The 21,317-nt window shown below is 44.0% G+C and overlaps 1 pseudogene; it reads left to right on the top strand.

Moving 5' to 3' along the window:
- Nucleotides 1–6,506: 6,506 nt before the first annotated feature.
- On the top strand, nucleotides 6,507–6,624 carry LOC126417726 (5S ribosomal RNA; annotated as a pseudogene).
- The last annotated feature ends 14,693 nt before the right edge of the window (nucleotides 6,625–21,317 follow it).

The following is a 21,317-nucleotide window of genomic DNA, read 5'->3' as shown; positions in this document are numbered from 1 at the left end:
GTCTGTTTGATGCAAACCGTTAGTAACACTGTAGTAGTTTAACATTGCCACTGTTATTATTTGACGAAGACTATCTTATAACTTACAAGATACAGAGATGAGTTGTATCTGAAGAAAAGGAAATTAGTATTACTTGCAAACAAAACACAGCAATGAGCACATACTTTCATGCAAAAAATCTTCAGTAGTAACTAATAAATTCTAGTAGGAACTAATAAAATGCTCTCTTGTTGTGATTCACTGTGAAGAGAATGCAGTTGTTCCTCCAGTAGGGTAACATGTGGTCTCACCAGCGCTACAGTTTAGTAAAATCTCTTCTCTGATACAACATGCTATCCGATATTACCCAACTTTCTCTACATCTCGGGAAATGACTGCAACGAGAAAATTACATATGTTAGGATTCCAACTGAGATCTACCGACAGTGGTTCTTCCCACGCGCCACTCGTGAGTGGGATGGGGCAGGTGGTGTGAGATTGTGGTACAGGCTCACCGTAGAGTAGGCGCCGAAGGTGGGTTCTACAGGGTAGATACAGATGGAGAAAAGAAATGCAACGGACGTTTAGAGGTTTGTGCAGTCGCTGCGGCAGTGGCCAGTTCGTGGCCCCGGGCGTAATTTCGTTCGGCGGCGATTAGGCGCTGCCTGATTGTCATCAAGCTGCCGGCGACCGACCCGCAGCGGCCACGTCTGCGGCCGCCGGCCCGGTGATCAGCGAGATCGACGCGGCGGGCCTCAATGAGGCGCGATTGGCGATCGCGTCTCATCGCCGGCCTATTGTGGCCTAATGGCCGCACCTGTGATTGAGGGCCATTGTGGTGGCGCGGCGCCTCCGCCTCCACGTCCGCCCCCGCCGCCTCCGCAGCGGCGGCTGCAGTTGGCGGCTGGCAGCTCCGCGACTGGTTGGCGCCGCAACACGGACCCCTCACTCGATGGGCTGCTCGAGCCGAAACCATTGTGCAGATGCGTTTAATAAGCTACATTACGAATCGTGTGGCAGTTTCACAGGTAGTCAGCTCCGCACGAGTCTATTGTGTGAGATGTAGCACTCAGCCACAGTGACGGTTTAAGGTCGCGCATAGCTCATAGAACCGATCAACTGCGGGTCCTGTTTTCAGCAGTATCTTCTCACACGTTTTTAAACACATTACTTACTTCCATATTATGTGTAGGTAACATATAACAACACTTTATTCAACTGTTTTTATAACTTTCGGATACTATGGACTATCGTTTTTCAGCTGTTATCTGAGAGACGTAATGAACATTAGTCAAAACGCCATAACCGCCACTATAAGAAGAATTTTATTATTTCCAATGACAAGACGAATAAAACCGCTGTTTAGACAAGAAACTGCCAAATTTTATGCATCACTGTCCCATAAGAAAATCGTTAACAAATACAACCGCTCATCAATGGTAAAGTAATTGGACTGGTCAGAGACACCTATGACGTTGGACAGAGATTGTTCCTCTTCCAGCAATAGTAAAGAACGGTATTTAGTGAGCAAAAAGAGGTAGATGATTCTTGTCTTTAACAGAGGTCTTTGGACAGTCCCACATAGCTGTGGACATACTGTATGAGAATCCAGGCATTGTCCTCTACTTATCTGTTGCTTTGTTGTGTTAGTCCATCTCTTCCTCCATTCTTCCTCTGCCGATCTTCTCCCTCCCCATTCTCTGCCTGTCTCCTCCAGACCCTTTCTCTCTTTCCACATCCTCTTCCCTCCACTATCTGTACATCTTCTGGCCTATCACCTCTCCATTCAATTTCTCCCAACTCCCCTCTGTCCCCCTCCACACTCGACCCTTCTCTCTGCCAATCGTATCCACTTCCAGTACCATGTACTTCACCTGTTTACCACACCCACCACCATGACCTCACTTGGAAGTTGATGCTTTTTACCCCACAATATTTCTTTCCACATACTAAGTAACACGTGTTACCACCTGTGCTTGGAATAGATCTATGGGCTTAGGAGGAGATGCTGTACACATGCATGTGTGACACATCTAGCACACATATATTTCCCATTTGAGCTGTTCGTGGCTCGTGTTCATGCCATATCTCGTGCCATTACTGTACTACCACCTCGTTATGTCCATTTCTATTACTGGTGTCACTGAGTTGCCGCCTTGCCTGATGGTGAGCGGAACCCGTGGCGCCCGCATCTCGTGGTCGTGCGGTAGCGTTCTCGCTTCCCACGCCCGGGTTACCGGGTTCGATTCCCGGCGGGGTCAGGGATTTTCTCTGCCTCGTGATGGCTGGGTGTTGTGTGATGTCCTTAGGTTAGTTAGGTTTAAGTAGTTCTAAGTTCTAGGGGACTGATGACCTAAGATGTTAAGTCCCATAGTGCTCAGAGCCATTTGAACCATTTGAACCAGTGGTGCCTATCGATATAAGCCCTGGCGTATTAACTTTTCTGACTTCTGTTACTTCCTGGTTGTCGCGTGTTCGGAATGAGTTCAGATCTTCCAGTCAGTTGGAACGCGCCTACAGTTAGTTCGGACCTGGTAGTGTTAGAGTTGGCACGCAGCACGAGTTTTGTCAGGGCGCGGCAGCAGTGACGTCCACACCGCCATGACTCACCCTACGGTTGCCGACGCACGTGATTTGAGTGGCGCCGACTTTGGCTGGTCGTCGGTCGGTGATCTTGCCGGACGACATGTATTTGGCCGGCAATCCCTTTTGGGTTGGCTGTGTGTGCCGTGTTGTGATTCGTCCATGTTATTGTACAGTCACCCCCATCAGCATTGTCTGGTTCTTTGTCCAAGTGTTCGTGAAACTGCGTGTAGTTTGTGTGATATTGATTAACAAGTTATTTTAAATGTTGTTGGCATACTGGCTCTGAGGAGTCCGTTGGTTGATGTGGATCGGCCAGGAAATCTCAGCGCGTCGCAGTGGGCCGGGCCCATCTGGCGATCTCTACACAGTGTCGCAGTGTGTGGGAGGTGTTCCAATTGCTACGAGGTTCATGGCTCACCGACCCAGGACATTAAAGTTGAGTGGTGATTTAATTACCGAAGATAGTCTGTTCACACTGTGCCATTGGTTTTCATGGTTGGCTGTTGGGGGTATTCCCGCGAGCAACAGCGAGTGTTCGAGTTGAGGAAAGATTGCCCACCATCCGGTGAAGTTTAAGGTTATTTCGGTTATTTGACGTCCAAGAGCAACAGCGGAATTTTCTGCCTTGTGGCCTTAGCGTTCAAGCTACCTGCCCTGGCCGCTGACCTAAAATTCAGGCAGTGTCCTTTCCTCAATGTTTTGTCGCTGTCCAACACGTGTGTGTATTTTTGACAGATTATGCATACTTGGTTGCGGGCGGCTATGCCTTTTACGTTTTGGCATTGGGTTTCCTTGAGTACTGGTGGGGTGGAGAGCAAGTTGTCTTGTCTGTGGGTCCGTTGACTGTCTCTTGTTTGGGTTGCTGGTGGATTGGATATAGTTGGGCCGAACACCTGTCTCCCCTAAGCGAACGATAATTTCAAGTGGAGACCGACCCCCGGAAACTTCTGAGCACCGTTCACTGTACTGTCTTTTCTTATTGGTGTTTGATTGTGTATTTTAATGGCTGATAGCCGATGGTTTGAATTTGTATGCTTTTACTTGGGTTTTAAATAATGGGCCTTCAGCCGTTATAAAATTGAAGGTTCCTTACTTGTCAAATCTTCCACTGTTTGGACCTTCAGACTCATTTAAAATATTTTTCTAGATGAAGCTTTGGGCCTTCTGCCTTTTGAAAATTTATTGCAGTTGTATTTTTCAATCATGGGGCATCAGCTGTCTTAGATTGTTTGGGCCTTCAGCCTCCTTTTTAAAATTATTTAAGGATAAAGCTTTGGGCCTTCTGCCTTTGAAAATTTATTGTAGTTTTGTTTTTAAATCGTGGCCGTTCAGACAATTAAAAATTAAAATTCATTATTTGTGAAGTCTTACATTGTTTGGGCCTTCAGGTTCATCTGAAATATTATTTAAGGATAAAACCTTGCACTTTCTGCCTTTTGAAAATTTATTGTAGTTATGTTTTAAATCATGGGACTTCAACCATTTTAAAAATTTAAGAAGATGTACCCTTAGGCTATAATAATGTGTGACATATTCAGTCGATAATTAAGGTCGGAAATTTGCACTGTAATTTTTGGGGAACTAAATAAAGTTATATGTGTCCGAGTGTAACAGACAGCTGTTGATTTTTGGCCCCTTTCCAAAATTTCAACTACCTGTTTTGTGCTGCGGGTTTAACCAAGCGTTTCAACACTCTCTGCTGTTTTGCACCACACAACTGCCGGCGGGATGTTAAATTTGGGTATATTCTTCTTGGAAGTGAAGCAATGTGATCCAGCCTCAGCACCAGTATCTGCGATGCTCTGAGTCAGAAGGAGATAGCTGATTTCAGCAAACATCTCTGTTTGTGCTGATTTAAAAAGGGACATTGTCGTTACAGGAAACATTATGATAGCACAGAACATGCTGCATCGCTAAGCAATCGCTGTATACTTATGGTGATTTAACTGTTTCCATTCGAAGGCCTTACGGTCTGTAAACGATATGGCAATATGGCAAAATAGCCGTGAGCACTAAAGCCATCGTCAGGTTCAATATGTCCGGTTGGTAAAATACCATGTCCTGATACATGTAGAATTGCCTAACTGCTTACTGCATGTCCTCACCCGACAATAATCATCGAAATCATTGGTTCGCCACAGTATTAATTCTCACGACATGGTTGACACACTGAGTAGCACACGTAAGAGAAAAATTATACTTTGAAAAAATTCCAAGTTACCCATAGACAGAAAATAAATACCGGCACGTAATTTTTACGTCATCCTTTCTCATTTACATCCACTCCCTAGCGATAGTGTGGAACCTTACTCCCACAGTATTTTCAAAAAAATTATTAGTCAAGTAACTGACGAATTCCAGAAGATTGCTGCAGGTGTTCGTGAGATACGCTTCAGTGTCAGCCCCTTTTCTACTTAAGGTGTTTCAGTATAGTTACTCCCGGATATTTTACAGTAGATAATATTTCTAGCAATTTGTCGTCAATAGTGTAGTTGTACAGTAGTGGATTTCTTTGCCTATGTATGAGCAACACGTTAGATTTGTTGACGTTCAGCGTGAACTGTACCATTCATGAGCCCCTGCAGGACATTCTGCAAATCTATACTGTCTTCTAGCGCTGCTGCTTTCTTGTAGGCAACCGCATTATCTACGAACAGTATTAAAGATCTTCCTATCCTTTCTATGCATTGTAAGCAGTAACGGTCCTATCACACTCCATTTGGGTACTCCGAAAACTACATGTGCCGATTTCCTTCCGTTAAGAGCGACATGTTGAGTTCTGTCTGCGAGGAAGTCTTGAATCGAGAAGTAAAGTTCATCTAATACTCGATAAGCTCGAATTTTTTCACTACGTGGCATTACGGGACGGTATCAAATGCTTTCCTGAAGTGAAGAAACACGGCATCAACCCGACCGCCGTTATCTAGACCGCTTTGAATTTCAAGGGGACACGGAGCGAGCTGAGTTAGCAAGATCTTTGTTTGCAGAATACATTGCGATTCTTACAGAGAAGACTCTAGCTTCCAAAAAACGCCATAATTCTTGAGCGTAAATTATGTCCCCCAGCTCCACAACAGACTGATACCAACGGTCGTCTGCATCTGTCCTTAGACCCTTTCTGAAAACTGGAATGAACCGCGCATTTTTCCATTCAGTAGGAAAACTGTGTTGCTCCAGCGAACTACGATAAACTTCTACTCGAAAGGAAACAAGACCTTTCACTTAATCTTTCTAGAATCATACAAGTTTCTCATCTTGAACTGATGCCCTTCCGCTAGTACGTAACTGTAGGCGCTTTGCTGTTCCGCGGCTGGTTATCTCAGTACCTGCCGTTTCGACATTTGTGCAGTGTAGGGACCTATTACGGTTTTCCGCGTTGAAACAATTTTGGAAGACCAAAATCAATATTTCCGCTTACTCTCTGTTATCATTCTTTCCTGTCTCAGTATAGTAACTGAGTGACTCAATAGATGATTTCGAACAGATTACTGATTTTACGCAAGACACAAACCTCTTAAGGGTTTTAGTTAGATCGACTGATCAAATTTTATTTTTAGAGTCATTGAGTGCTCTTCTCATTGCTCATTTTCGCTTTATTTAGCATTTTTTTGTCAGCATAGTTCTTTACATCTGTCACAAAACGCTCTTTGTTTAAGTAGCACATTTCTGAAAAGGCTATTAAACCACAGCGGGTTTTTCCGACCCATGAAGACTTTTTTCGGAACAAACTTGTCTCAGGCACCTGAAGAAAACCGACTCGCCAACCTGTCCATTTTATCAATTGAAAGCTTCAAATGATACAGGTTTCTACTACGTTTCTCAGAAGTACAGCAAAATAAAGGCACGAATGCATTTACTGTAATAATATGAGTCATATGTGCTATCTTGTAGTAACGTTACGGGACTAGGTGATATTATAATTGCAGAAGCTTTGTTTCCAAGCCAACGGCCTTGCCGCACTGGTAACATCGGTTCCCGTCAGATCACCGAAGTTAAGCGCTGTCGGACTGGACTAGCACTTGGAAGGGTGACCGTCCGGTCTGCCGAGCGCTGTTGGCAAGCGGAGTGCACTCAGCCGTTGTGAGGCAGACTGCGGAGCTACTTGTCTCCGAAGTAGCTGCTCTGGTCAAGAAAACTGATCACGACCGGGAGGACGGTGTGCTGAACACGTGATCTCCGTATCGGCGTCCAGGGACGCCCTTGGTCTGAGAGGATGACACGGCGGCCGGTCGGTACCGTTGGGCCTCCCGAGGCCTGTTCGGATGAAGCTCAGTTTATTGTTAGTTGTTTCCAGACATTAATGATAAAATGTGATGTTATACTATTCTTCTTAGATCATTGCACTGTCCCTGATTGTTGCTGTGTTAAATACTGATTCGTATTCTAATTATCTCATGGATTTCCTTACATGTTCCTGGGTAACGACAAAAGCCGCGCGCGACGACCAAGGTCGGAAGAGCAGAGGGGTCTGTGAGACGACGTCAGCCAGTAGTCCGCTGACGAACCACTTTCTAGGACGACACCAGGAGAGGAACGGCCTCTACACGAAGAGGATCTAAGCGCCGCACCACCTAGCCGTGGCGGAGTGGAATACGAGCCTTCATACAAACGCTACAGCAGTGACTTGTGAACTGAATTGTTTTGCTTGCAATGAAATTGTATATACCGAAGCACAATGATTATTTGCATGTCGTTGTTTGCTTGCGACACAGCTTTGTGAATACGAAAAGTTAGGTATTGTCAATTTAACTTACTGTAATAAACTAAATTAATACGATTTGCTTGAATTTTTGTCTAGCGAACCGAGAGAGCATCTTCCTAGGCACCCTATATTAGACGAGTGGGCAGAATACAATATTACGTTTGTACATCCCAATTACTAGAGTATAGAGTACACACGTTGTAAATAGTTGATTTTTTGTCGGCAATGAGACGTATATTATTTATTTTGTAGAGAATGTACACTATAGGTAGAGCAATTTCTAAGCACATCAGGGGCTCCAGTTAGGTATGTCGTCCCAGGTCTCTGACGGGCATAGTCCACCACTGCTTTGACTAGTAAATGCAAAATATATTGAAGGGCCTGCAGTTGTATATTAGCGTTAGGTAGTTGGATTTTATAATTTTGTTTCTTAATACCACCATTTCTGTTTCTTTTTAAACAGATTATCTCATGAAGACTTCCCAAGAAGTCAAAACCACCTTCGATACCATTTGTGGGACCTGAGACTCAAAAACACAAATTTCCATTGCAAAACGGTCATTGTCTTCTCCTAACGTATATGGTAGTCTGTGTAACTTTGTCTGAATTATTCACAGTATTTTCTGCCATTAATTTTTTATCGTCATTACTGTAAGAAAAGTCAGTCTTCTCAAGCGTTCCGCAGAAAAACAGTTAGAAACTTATCTAACTGATATAAACACTTTAGAACGTAATGCGGGCAGATAAGGCACGTTAATGCAAATTGCGTGCGAGAAATATGGAGCACCGAAATACACAAGTGCTGTTGTTGGCAGCGGACGTGGCATGAATGGACGGTTAAATAACTGAAGAGACAGGCAGCCGCTATTAGCAGATAAACTCAATTTCAGATAAACAATGACACTGAGAATTCACGTTCTGAAAATGTTGATTGCGCACTACTTGTTGAAACTACTGTTAGTAGCGACTTAGCCACCGGTGGCATCAGCGCACTGACTGAGATAAATGAGGTGGGGGTACCCGCGCGGCAATATGGTTGTGGTATCGTACCTCATCGCACTAAACTGGCCTAATGATCTTTCATCACCTGTATGTACGTATGTAAGAGACAACTCTAAAATTACTCTGCTAGTACGAAAAAAATCCTCGTGGGCGTTGCTACAATCTTAGCTGTTAATAAATCGCTGACAGGACTTTCCTCTACCACTGGACAGCGGTGAAGCACACTGCAACTAATTTTGAGCAAAAATTGGATTTTACTCTTACATGTTTTACGCCGCGCCGCGTAATTTGGTATCAAAAGAAAATAATGATAGTTAAAAACCATTCAAAAGCAAAGAAATATTCGTTATTCAAGAAACCGGTTCGAAAAGGCTTAGCTGTCATCTTCACGTGTTAAACTATTTTTGTAGTAAAATGTGTTCATTTTATGCTGAACCTCATGCAAATGATGTCGAATGGATAATACGTAGCACATTATAAGCGTTTGTCATCGCTAAGATATTTAAAAACGCAGAGCACCTTGTATAAAGGGCCATGTCCATGTACATATTGCTCACACATACGTAACAAGCATCTGTGAGCAACATGTATATGGATCTTGGCCTTTGAATGGTTTTTAGCAATTAAAACAGATCGCCCCTCAACACTCTCACAGTGAGAAAATACAACCAAAACCAATGATAGCTCTAATACTTCCGTTCCGAGCAAGGTTTTCGGGTTGTTCCCTTTTTGTCATGGTAACTGCCTGACTGCAATCCTACTCCCATGTGGTAGGAACTGGGACACGCTTGTCTCCTGGCAAATCGTCTGGTGATTGGCTGAAGTGAAATGAGCTCTAAAACAAAGTGGTTGGATCTCATATAGTCTCTCCTGGTCACATGGTCAAGAAATGAGAAAAACATGAATAATTCCTCTATTGCTACTCTGAAATTTGGTGCCGACATTTGGACCAAGGTATCAAAATATTTGTACCGTATTCTGAATAGTGTGTAGCCCACTTTACGAACAAATTATAGCAGTGGATATCGGTGACACAGAGGCGACAAGTAATCTTTGTAGGTTACCAGAGGTATGTTTACCCACAGGTTACCCTGTTATAGTTGCGGGGCAGTAGTTTATGAGCAAAGAGGTGGCGCGCGATAGCGATTCTGATATATTCTTTCGTGTTTAGGTCAGGTAAATTTGTTGGTCAAGATATCGATGTTAGTTTATTATCCTCATGTGCAAACCACTGAAACCCCTGTAGCATAATTTTGGCCTTAAGACACTGCGGGCTATCCTGCTGGAATATCCCATCGTCTTCAGAGAAGATATCAAGCATGAAGGGAATGCTGGTATTCAGCAATAAAGTTCACGTTGCCCACTGCTATTATGATGCTTTCAATTAGTACCACAGGTTCCATGGAAGTCCAGGTGAATGTCCACTAGTGGGGAATACTGTCCCCACCGTCCTGTATCTGTGGCGTGGTGCAGGTTTCGAGCAGCAATCATTCGACCAGCCGACACGTTTCCACTAATCCACACTCCACTATCGATGATCCCACGCCGACCGACATCGTCAATAGCGATGTCATAGCGATGACATGGGAACTCAGCTGCTGAGCCCCATTATCATCAGAGAGTGCTACACTGTGTGCTCCGAAACAGCCTGTGGCTATCGGTGTTGTACTTTGTCTTCAGCTCTGTCACAGATCGCTGTCTCTTGTGCTGAAAGGTGTATTGTCCAAGCAGAAACGTACCGATATGATCCTCCGCCCATTGTGGAACGAACAAGTCGAGCAGCAAGTCATCTTGGTATTAGGGAAGGTGAGTTGTCTTATTAGATTTATTTTGTGAAAATGTCGGTCAACTATAAAGGAGAAGGCGTGTAGAAAGCTACTGCGACACATTCTTCAGTACTCCTCGAGTGTTTGGTATCCTCTCAGGCCGGATTAAAGGAAGACATCGAAGCAGTTCAAACATGCTGCTGGATCTCTTCCTGCAAGATTCGGTCGGCGCACTAGTACTATGGGCGTGCTCCATGAACACGAATGGGAATACCGTGAGGGAAGGCGACGTTCCTTTCGTTAGGCACTATTGAGGAATATAGAGAATCGGTATTTCAGACGGAGTGCGGAACGATTCTTCTGCTGCTAGTGTACATTTCACGTAAGAGAAATCAGGGCTGGTGTAGAGGCTTATATACAGTAGTTTCAAAACTTTCTGTTTTGCGAGGGGAACAGTGTGGTGTCACCGCCAGACACCACACTTGCTAGGTGGTAGCTTAAATCGGCCGCGGTCCATTTAGTACATGTCGGACCCGCGTGTCGCCACTGTGTGATCGCAGACCGAGCGCCACCACAAGGCAGGTCTGGAGATACGGACGAGCACTCGCCCCAGTTGTACGGACGACATTGCTAGCGACTACACGGACGAAGCATCGCTCATTAGCCGAGCAGATAGTTAGCATGCATTGCTCATTAGCCGAGCAGACAGTTAGAATAGCCTTCAGCTAAGTCCATGGCTACGACCTAGCAAGGCGCCATTTGTAACATTGCATGTACCTCAAGATAGAGTCTCACTTGTATCACCAAAAATACTGTATACCAAAGGACTATATAAAAAGTTAAGTGTTCTAGTAGCTACATACTTTTCTTTATAACATTAATAAGTATCCTGTTTCAGATCCCTATCTAGCCTCCTTTAAATAACGCGTGCCTTTCGGCTACTTCAGTGTGGCGTAGCTGTCTTGTTACGCCACAACAGTTGGCGACGAGACAACGGAAAGGGTCTTGTTCTTTCTAATTGCTTACATTTATTTGTGTCATGCCTTCGCCAGATGTACTGTCCGAATTTTATCGCTTGCAGAATCAGCAGACGGAGGCGTTATTGGATGCCCTTGGACAGCTCGTCCAGGGTCAACGTGCCATTCAAACAGATGCGGCAGCCACCGCTTCACCGCTACAGCAGCCACAACTCGCAGTTGCACCGCCTTTTAGGCCCTACGACCCAGACGTGGAGTCCTGGACTGAGTGGTCAAGCCAGTTTGGATTTCATCTCGCCGCCTACAGAATTCAAGGTAACGAGCGGCAGCCTCATTTATTGGCGTGCGTAGGGGTGCAAACCTACCGTGTGATAGTGAAATTGTTTCTCCGACGCGACGTAGCGACTCTGTCCTACGAAGAAATTTTGTCGGCTTTGGACGCCTATTTCAAAGAAACAGTCAATGTAGTTGCAAAAAGGTGTACTTTCTTTCGTACAAAACGTACAGCCGGTCAAACTAATAGGGAGTGGGTTGCAACTTTGCAAGGCCTTACTAGGGATTTTGCGTTTGAATGTGACTGTGGCCTTCCTTATTCAGATACTATGGTGCGTGATGCAATTGCACAGAACGTTTCTGATGTTCGCATACGGGAACAGATATTGAAACTAGTCAATCCCTCCCTTCAACAAGTGATCGACATATTGGATAGACAAGACACACTTGACTTTGCTCAGGAACCATTTGAAACTTCGCCAGCTGTGTGTCGCATTAACCGGCCCGCCGGGCGCGCTGCAAGGAACTGTAAACAGCCTTCGCGCACGTCCGCACAACCACGTGTCCCGCGCCAGCACACAAATGCAGTGAAATCATGCCCGCGGTGTGCTACTAGACATTCGCGTGAAAATTGCCCGTCACGCCAAGCTATTTGCTTTTTCTGTAATAAGAAAGGACATGTTCAAAGTGTTTGCCAGAAAAAGCTCAGATCAGAGAATCACAATCATTCCAGGCCCTTTGCTTCGCGCCGGAATCGAACCAAGAATACTCAGGCTCATGAACCTTCCCCCATGGCCATTCATGTAGTTAATTCCACTTCGTCCAGTGCCACTGTCTCTACCTATGACTGTGTTCGTCCCACAAAAAGTGTGCGTCGACGTCGCCGGAAATCGCGTCAAGTAGCAAGTGATGCTGTACCTGTATCAGTTCAAATTTTCACGAGACAGTCGCTCTTTTCGTCAGCAGGACAACAAACTTTTTGTAGATTTGGACTTTAATGGCAAAGTGATCCCATTCCAGCTCGATACCAGAGCTGCAGTATCACTGCTCAATCACGACACGTACAAACAACTGGGCAAACCTCCGTTGCGTGCCGCAAATGTTCAGTTAAACAGTTATTCAGGACAGCAGATCCCTGTGTTAGGACAGTGCACTCTTCTTGCAACATACAAGGGACAAACAAAACTTGTGTCATTTTACGTTCTTCGTTCTTCTCCTGCAGTGAACTTGTTTGGTTTAGATTTATTTCAATTGTTTAACATGTCTATCGTAAATCAGGTCCTATCAGTGAATCAGACTGTGCCTTCAGACAGTGTTTCTCGGCTGTGTGAAGAATTTGCACCGGGCCTTGGTTGCTTGGTTGCGCTAAGAACTTTGAAGCACACTTGGAACTGAAAGTAAACGCGCAACCGAATTTTTTCAGAGCGCGCAATGTTCCTCACGCATTGCATGTTGAGGTCGCCAGAACATTACACGATTTAGAATCACAAGGTGTAATTGAACGTGTGCAAGCTTCTCTCCGGGCCTCGCCCTTAGTAATTTTGCCAAAACCTTCCAGAAAACTGAGACTTTGTGTGGACTTCAAGTCAACAGTGAATCCGCAACTCGTGATTGCAACTTTTCTCTTACCCCGCCCGGAAGATCTTTTTGATAAACTGTGCCCGGGTAAATACTTTTCCAAGTTGGACCTAGCAGATGTGTACTTGCCAATCCCAGTGGACGCCGAATCCCAGCGCGTCTTGGTGGTTAACACGCATCTTGGTTTGTACCGCTTCAAAAGCCTGCCATTCGGGTGTGCATCCGCCCCTGCATTGTTTCAGCAATATTTACAAACTATTTGTGCGTCGGTCCCTACTGCTGCGAACTATCTGGACGATATTGTGATCTCCAGAAAGACAGCCGACGAGCATTTAGCACACCTACGAACATTATTTCAGGTATTGCGCCAACATGGTCTTCGCTTGCAGAAGGACAAATGTGTGTTTTTTGCTCGTGACTTACCGTACCTGGGCCATGTCATCAATGCCCAAGGTATACATCTGAGTCCAGAGCACCTCCGTGCCATGCAAGATTTGCCTGCGCCACAGAATACGAAACAGCTACAGAGTGTGTTGGGTAAAATTAACTATTATCATCGCTTTCTGCGCAATGCCTCTTCTATTTCAGCTCCGCTTCATAGCTTACACCGTAAGGGTGTTCCGTTCGTCTGGACGACGGAATGCGAACGCGCCTTTCGCCAGTTGAAGTCGGCGTTGCTTTCTAATACTTGCCTTACGCCATTCGATCCCCAGAAACCCCTTTTGTTAATGGTAGATGCATCGGATTTCGGGATCGGTGCTGTGGTTGCGCACAAAGTTGGCTCGCATGATCGCCCTATTGCCTTTGCGTCCAAATTGCTCTCATCTGCGCAAAGAAATTATTCACAGATAGAGAAAGAAGCTTTGGCTCTCGTGTTTGGTGTTACTAAGTTCCATGATTTCTTGTATGGTCGTCACTTTACCATCATCACAGACCACAAACCTTTGACGTCGCTTTTTCATCCGCACAAGCCTGTACCTCCGCGTACAGCGCACAAATTCATTCGCTGGTCTCTTTTCCTCTCGCAGTACCGCTACGATATCTTGTATCGGTCCACTGCTAAGCACGGAAACGCCGATGCGTTGTCCCGTTTGCCTGTTGCTGAGGATAAAGCATTCGATTCTTCCGAACTTGCTTGCATGTTCATTGATGCGGAAACTGATAAAGTGGTCGAATCGTTTCCGATTGATTTTCGTCGTGTCGCTACAGCCACAGCTGCTGACCCTGTCCTTGCTACCGTTTTGCGTTTTGTTGCTACGCAATGGCCTTCGTCAAAGTCTCGGGTCGAGGACCCGTTAGTTCGCCTATTTTTTGCTCACAAGGAAAGAGTTTTTGTTCGATGTGGTGTTTTGTTGTTGCGTTCTGATAATGATCAGTCCAGAGTCGTGGTCCCACGTTCGTTACAGTCCTCTGTTTTACGGCTTCTTCACCAAAGACATTGGGGTATAGTGCGAACGAAACAACTTGTTCGTCAGCACTATACTTGGTTCGGAATCGATGCTGCGATTACGAATATGTGTTCTTCTTGCATGGCGTGTGCCGAACAACCATCCGCACCGCCGCGGAAAGTCATTGCATGGCCAAAAGCCACTTCCCCTTGGCAACGCTTGCACATCCATTTTGCTGGTCCATTCTGGAATGCTCGATGGTTGGTTCTGGTAGATGCCTTCAGTAATTTTCCTTTTGTTGTCCGGATGTCTTCCATGACGTCCTCTGCCTCCATCGAAACGTTGTCTGCTATCTTTTGCATTGAAGGTCTTCCGCAGACTATTGTTTCCGACAATGGCCCACAATTCATGTCCGCAGAATTTCAGTCATTCTGCCAGGCCAATGGTATTCTACATCTGACATCCGCGCCGTTTTCGCCTCAGTCAAACGGTGCCGCTGAACGATTGGTCCGGACTTTCAAGTCACAGATGTTGAAGTGGAAAGAGTCGCATTCTCGGGAGGACGCGTTGTTGCTCTTTTTGTCTTCGTATCGCTCTCAGCCCCGAGATGGTCGCTCGCTGGCTGAGTTGCTCCACGGTCGTCCTCATCGAACCTTGATGTCTTTGCTGCATCCGCCGCATCAGGTTCCTGTGCAGCGGCAGACTTCTGCTTTCGCTCAAGGCGACGTTGTATTTTATCGCAACTATCGAGGTTCACGGCGTTGGCTCGCGGGGCACATTCTTCGCTGCCTCAACCGCGCGATGTATTTGGTTTTGGGGGCCTCTGGTGAGGTGCGTCGGCATCTCAATCAGTTGCGCCTCTGTCGTCGCACGGGTTCTGCCACTCCCCGTCTGCTTTCAGCGACGGTGCCGTCCGGTCAGCGCCCTGGGGACCCATTTACTGGCTCGCCTCATCCCCAGGTGTTACCGACGATGCCTTCCATATTGCCTCATGGCGACGCGCCGCCACAGCCGCCGCCGCCGCCGCCTGTCCTCCAGCCAGCGCCGCCCGCGGTAGACGCTTCGCTGCAGCCGCTACGCGCCTCCCTGGGTCACGCGCCGCCGATCGCTTACCGTGACCAGCTGTCCTCTTCCATGGAACTCTTGCCCGATCCGGACCACATGACGTCATCGCGCGTCGGGTACCCCGACGCAACGAAGGTCGACCCTTCGGCCCCTCCTGTCTCTTGACGTGCGCATACACCGCATGTTGACGTGCACCCTGGAGTAGGTTTTCAGGCGTTTCCTCGCTCCCCTCGGACCGAATGGCCGGGTGCGGGTGGCACAGCCTCGCCTGTTGTTAGGCTCCCCACCTCATCCCATACGTCAACATGGAGTCCTTCCCACGGCGGGCGGAAGACTTATAACACGACCGTTCGCCGATTTGCGGGGGAGGAATGTGGTGTCACCGCCAGACACCACACTTGCTAGGTGGTAGCTTAAATCGGCCGCGGTCCATTTAGTACATGTCGGACCCGCGTGTCGCCACTGTGTGATCGCAGACCGAGCGCCACCGCAAGGCAGGTCTGGAGATACGGACGAGCACTCGCCCCAGTTGTACGGACGACATTGCTAGCGACTACACGGACGAAGCATCGCTCATTAGCCGAGCAGATAGTTAGCATGCATTGCTCATTAGCCGAGCAGACAGTTAGAATAGCCTTCACCTAAGTCCATGGCTACGACCTAGCAAGGCGCCATTTGTAACATTGCATGTACCTCAAGATAGAGTCTCACTTGTATCACCAAAAATGCTGTATACCAAAGGACTATATAAAAAGTTAAGTGTTCTAGTAGCTACATACTTTTCTTTATAACATTAATAAGTATCCTGTTTCAGATCTCTATCTAGCCTCCTTTAAATAACGCGTGGCTTTCGGCTACTTCAGTGTGGCGTAGCAGTCTTGTTACGCCACAACAAACAGAATAGGAAATACCTAGTACATGAGACGTGGTACCCTCCACGGTCGCTTGCAGAACATGGATGTGGGTATAGACGTAGAAGTGTAGGCACTGCACTTCCACCCTTCCCGCTCTCACCCAATCCCCACACCCTGACCAGTCAAACTCAAGCCTCCTACATAGATATTTTTTAAATTTTCCTTTAATCGACTTTTTATGTTGTTAACAAATTGCAACACCTTATAAACTTTTCACGCGGCCATAGATGCGTGGGCTCTTCGGAATGTTTTTCCAACCACAAAGCGATTCCAGTATCTGGAGTCCAAAGCTTTGTTAAATACGCCCTTTGCATTCTTGTGGTGCTGTTTCCGTAGAAACGCCATCCCCTAACACATATTTCTTTAAATCTAACCGACAAGTAAAATACCATGAGTCGCAGATTTACCTTAAAAATTTTTTTTCATATAAGATAATATTTTCCTAAAAATTTTACCCCCCTATTTTAACCCCTTAATGGCTGAATTTATAAAAAACGTGTATTTCTCGTTCTTGTGGAGGAATTTCCACAGGAACTTTCACCCCATAACATATGTTTCTTTGTATCTTACCAAGAATTAAGGTACCAGTTTTTGTAGAATTCTTTAAACCTTTTTTAATATAAATAAATATTTTCTTAAAAAGCGACATAGTTTCGAAAAGCCTTTCATCCCCTATTTCAGCAGAATTTTCGAACAATTCCGTCTTGCAATATAAAATGGCTGCAATACAAGTTCCACACCCTCTCCAAATTTCAAGTTTCTATCCTTAGCGGTTTGATCTGAACGATAATACGTCAGTGGATCAGTGTGCTCCTACGTAAACTCCTTAGGGGCTGACTTTCCAAAATCAGTGAAACACGTGTATCTTCCTTTCAAACCGACAAGCCGAACACTAAGTTTCAAAGATTTAGCTTTAAAAATGCTTTCACAATTAGATATTTTCATAGAACGTTTCACGGATATTTCACCCATTTAGGGGTTGAATTTCCTAAAGCAGTAAAATGCGTATTTTTTATATGTAGCAGAGATGTAAAATACAAATTTTCAAATCAAAGATGATAACATACAGAAATTTCCTATTTATTCCATTTATCACCTAGATCAGTCCCTTATGAGATGAATTTCCAGAAACAGTAAAACCTTTTCTTTAATATTCAGCTGAGACGTCAAATACAGATTTTCATAGATTTTGCTTTAAAATGTTTTCATAATGAAATATTTTCATAATTACACCCACTTTTTCACCGGCATGTGGGTTAAATATTTAAAAGTGTCGAAACATGTATTTCTTTGTTCCTGATCGAGAAACCAATTTTCTTACGTCTAGCTTCTAAATTGCCTTAATAGCTACATATTCTTAAAAAAACCTATCTTCCCTTTGTGGTGGAGTTTCGAAGAATCCCACCTTTGAAGACTGCTACATTGTAATATCAATACCATCGTCAAATTTAAAGTTACTATCTCTATCGGTTTAAGCTGGGCGACGACTATCTAGCGAGTGAGTCATTCTTTCAGAATTAACCGAGAGACGTACGGGCGTTCTCCTATCCCTTGTGTTCCTAACTTCTGCCTACGAGCCTCGACCCGAGACTGTTGACACAGCATTTCTAAACTAAGCATCATAAAGACACGACGACTGTCGAAGAGATAAGAACAACCAAGTATTCTGGCCTTCAGTAAGTGTTCCACATACCGTTTTAGTAGTGTCCAAAGCGGTTATTCACTGTGTGTAATGTAAATATAGTGAATGGCGATAGCTTGACGGCCTCTGAATACTGTTAACAATGTATGGTGGACGAGTCTTGAGAAGAATAAGAATAATATAAACTACTAAAACTCCCAGGAGTAGATCTGGTGTAATTGCACCATTTCGTCCAGTCTCTTAAGCGATGTTTAAGTTTCATGTCAGATGACAGTGGCGGTGCCAGATTTCGTGAACATCACTCGTTGCACAGTAAAGCTGGCCTGTTCTTCCAGCGCGATGGATACCTGGAAGGGGTGTTCTGTCGCCTGTTATAACTCCCAGCACACGGCGCTTTCCTCTTGAATATCATTATCAAAGTATGACGTTACGTAAAAAAATATTCTCTGCTTGAATTCGTAGGTAGATTAAAAGACCATTAACCTAACAAGAAGTTATAATGCGTTTAAGTACTATCAGTTATAGAGACCCCAGTTCAGACGTATTAAATAATACCACTGCTTCTGTTTAAAACTCACCTACCTACTGAGGTTAAGAGGCTTAAATACTCAATTGATTTCAGTGGTAATGGACACAGTTAACAACGGTAATCACAGTAGCCAGGAAGACGCCTATAGGTACAAGTAAAGAAACTTTATGGAAACGTTGGGTAAACAGAATAAATACGTCAACTTATCAAATATAAAACAGAAATGTTCAGGAAAAGAACATGAGACGCTTATAAATGAAATAGATAGAAAGTGAAGGGGAGGTAAAGCATAATGGCTACAAAAATATGTGAAGATATCGAAACATAAATTGTAGCCGGAAGGACGCTTTCAGTACACAGAAAAGTTAAAATAAGTATCAGGTAAATAACAGTGCAGGAAGAATTCCATTATCAAACGCAGACAAGAGATAGGATAGTGGGAAAGAGTGCACTGAGCGATTCCACGAGAGATAGCAAATGTCTAATGAAGCAATAGAAGAAATGGATGTCGATTCTGAAGATATAGGATATTACATTCAAAGTCTGTCTGTCTTTTGGAACCAATAACGCAGAAGAGGTTCAAACATAACATGGTAAACTCTAAAAGCACAAGGAGAGGTGGCAACCAAACTATTATTCAAGTTAGTGTGAAGGATCTGTCAGACTGAATATCTACCAAAAGCCTTTTGGGAGAATATCATCCAGACAGTCCTGAACATATGAAGGGCAGGTAAATTGGAGAACTGTGGAATAAGCAGCTAATTAGCTGAGATGTCATATTTGCTGACAAGAATAATATGTGGTAGTATAATAAAGAAAATGATTTAATTTTTTAACAGAAAACAAGAGACCTTTATAGGATTTGTCGGAAGGACAAAACGACAACTTCAGATGCTTGCAATGTATTTGAAGTTCTCAGGAAGATACGAATAAGCTAAAGGATAAAATTGTAATATACTATATGTACAACAAGCAAGAGAGAACTATTAGAACAGAATATCAAGGGAGAAGTGCTGTGATTAACAGATGTGTAAGCTGAGATGGAGTCCATTTCCCCCACCCAGGTACCCACGCTCACCCACAACTATTCAGTGTGTGCAATAGATGAGCACCGTCGGAAAGAGACTTGCAGATTCAGGAGTGAGATTAAAATTCAAGGTTGAAAACAATGATATATTCAGAGAATGTGAGGAGGAATTGCATTAGCTGTTAAATGAAATTAAGAGTCTAATGACCATAGAATATGGACAGATAGTAATCTAAAGAAAGGTCAAGGTAATGAGGAGAATCGAAAATGAGAAGAGCGATAAACTAAACAACAGGACATGGGTAGACGTGGTGGCCTAAGTGAAGAAATCCTGCGGCCTTGGTAGAAGTTAATTCATGATTGGCGAAGCAAGGAGCAGAAGAGCAGGAGGGGGAGAGGAGGATGTTAGCTGCTGTCTACCGTTCCTAGGAACACATGATGTTACCTGGGCAGTCTATAAATCTAGTGACATAATTTAGGATAACATGCAAGAACACGCACTGCACACCTCCATCAGCAGTTCCTGGCCTTTTCTGCTACTTTCTTTTCTCATTCTGTCACTCTATTAGTGCAGTATTTTTAAATATCTAGGGCTCTACACATTTAAATATTGTGTGATATATTAAGGCTGTTTGGAGGATATTGATAATTCTTCATTTACAATGAGTAAAATTCTATATTTTGAAGACTAGCTACAAATTGAGCTGACTGTTAAATCACACTTCTTCAGTCGTTCACCTTCTCGTACCTTGTAACAGAAGGTCCTCTCTCATGGAACACTTGATACCACTAAATAAAAGCAACATTATAGACCTAATAGTCAGCAGAAAAATTGAATGCACAGCAGCTAAACTAAAACACAAGCAACAAAATGCTATAGCTCATAAGGCAAACAACATCATTATGAAAAGCATTCAGCACAATAAAATTTACAATATGATGAATACTGAGCATAGGACATTATGTAACATAAACAAGAAACTTTCAACTGAAAATGCCCTCGCTGTCAGAGCACACAGAGCCAACACAGCTGTTGTCATATATGAATCAAACTATATTAGCAAAACTTGTAAATTCTTCAGAAAGAATAACATAATGGAAATAGCATATGAGCCTAATCCCAAATTCCATGATAAAATTAAAAAGTCGCTTAAAAACTGCAGCTTCTTGTTAACAAAACTGTATTGTGGTGAACCCATCAGCACCAAAACGGAGATCACAGCCTAAGATCCACAAACCAGAATGTCCTATACATCCCATTGTGAACTCCATCAATAGTCCTAGCTATAAAATCACCAAGAAACTTAATGTTATTATCCGCAAGGCATGTGTACTTGAAAATAACTTCTCCATCAAAAACAGGTATAAATCATACCTGCCAAGGAAACAATTAGTTTAGTAAGAAATAACTTACTCCAACATGGAACAATGGGTATCGCTGAAATCTATGAACTCATAGAGATCCTAGAGCTTATATTATCGCACAACTACTTCCTGTTCAACATAAAGTTTTACATTCAGGCAAAAGGACTGTCAATGGGTAGTAGTCTTGCAGGGTAGCTAGCAGACATATGTATCAATAACCTTGAAAATAACATTCTAGATCCCAAACCCCATTAAAAGATAAGCTGCTTTATTACAAACGCTATGTTGATGATACTCTGATTCTGTTCACCGAACCAACAGAAGAAATAGAAAGTCTAGCCAACTTAATGAAATACACAATAAAATTCAAGTCATAGTAGAACATGAAACACCAGATCTAACAATCTCAAATAAAAATCAAAAGCATAAATTTGAAATTTTCAGAAAGACAACAACCAGCAATGTTACCATACACCAATCCTCTTGCCATCCAGACCAACATAAAAAAGCATTCTTCAGAACAA

Source organism: Schistocerca serialis, chromosome 8 (assembly GCF_023864345.2).
Source record: "Schistocerca serialis cubense isolate TAMUIC-IGC-003099 chromosome 8, iqSchSeri2.2, whole genome shotgun sequence".
Lineage (NCBI taxonomy): Eukaryota > Metazoa > Arthropoda > Insecta > Orthoptera > Acrididae > Schistocerca > Schistocerca serialis.
This window is presented reverse-complemented; position numbering and strand designations above follow the sequence as displayed.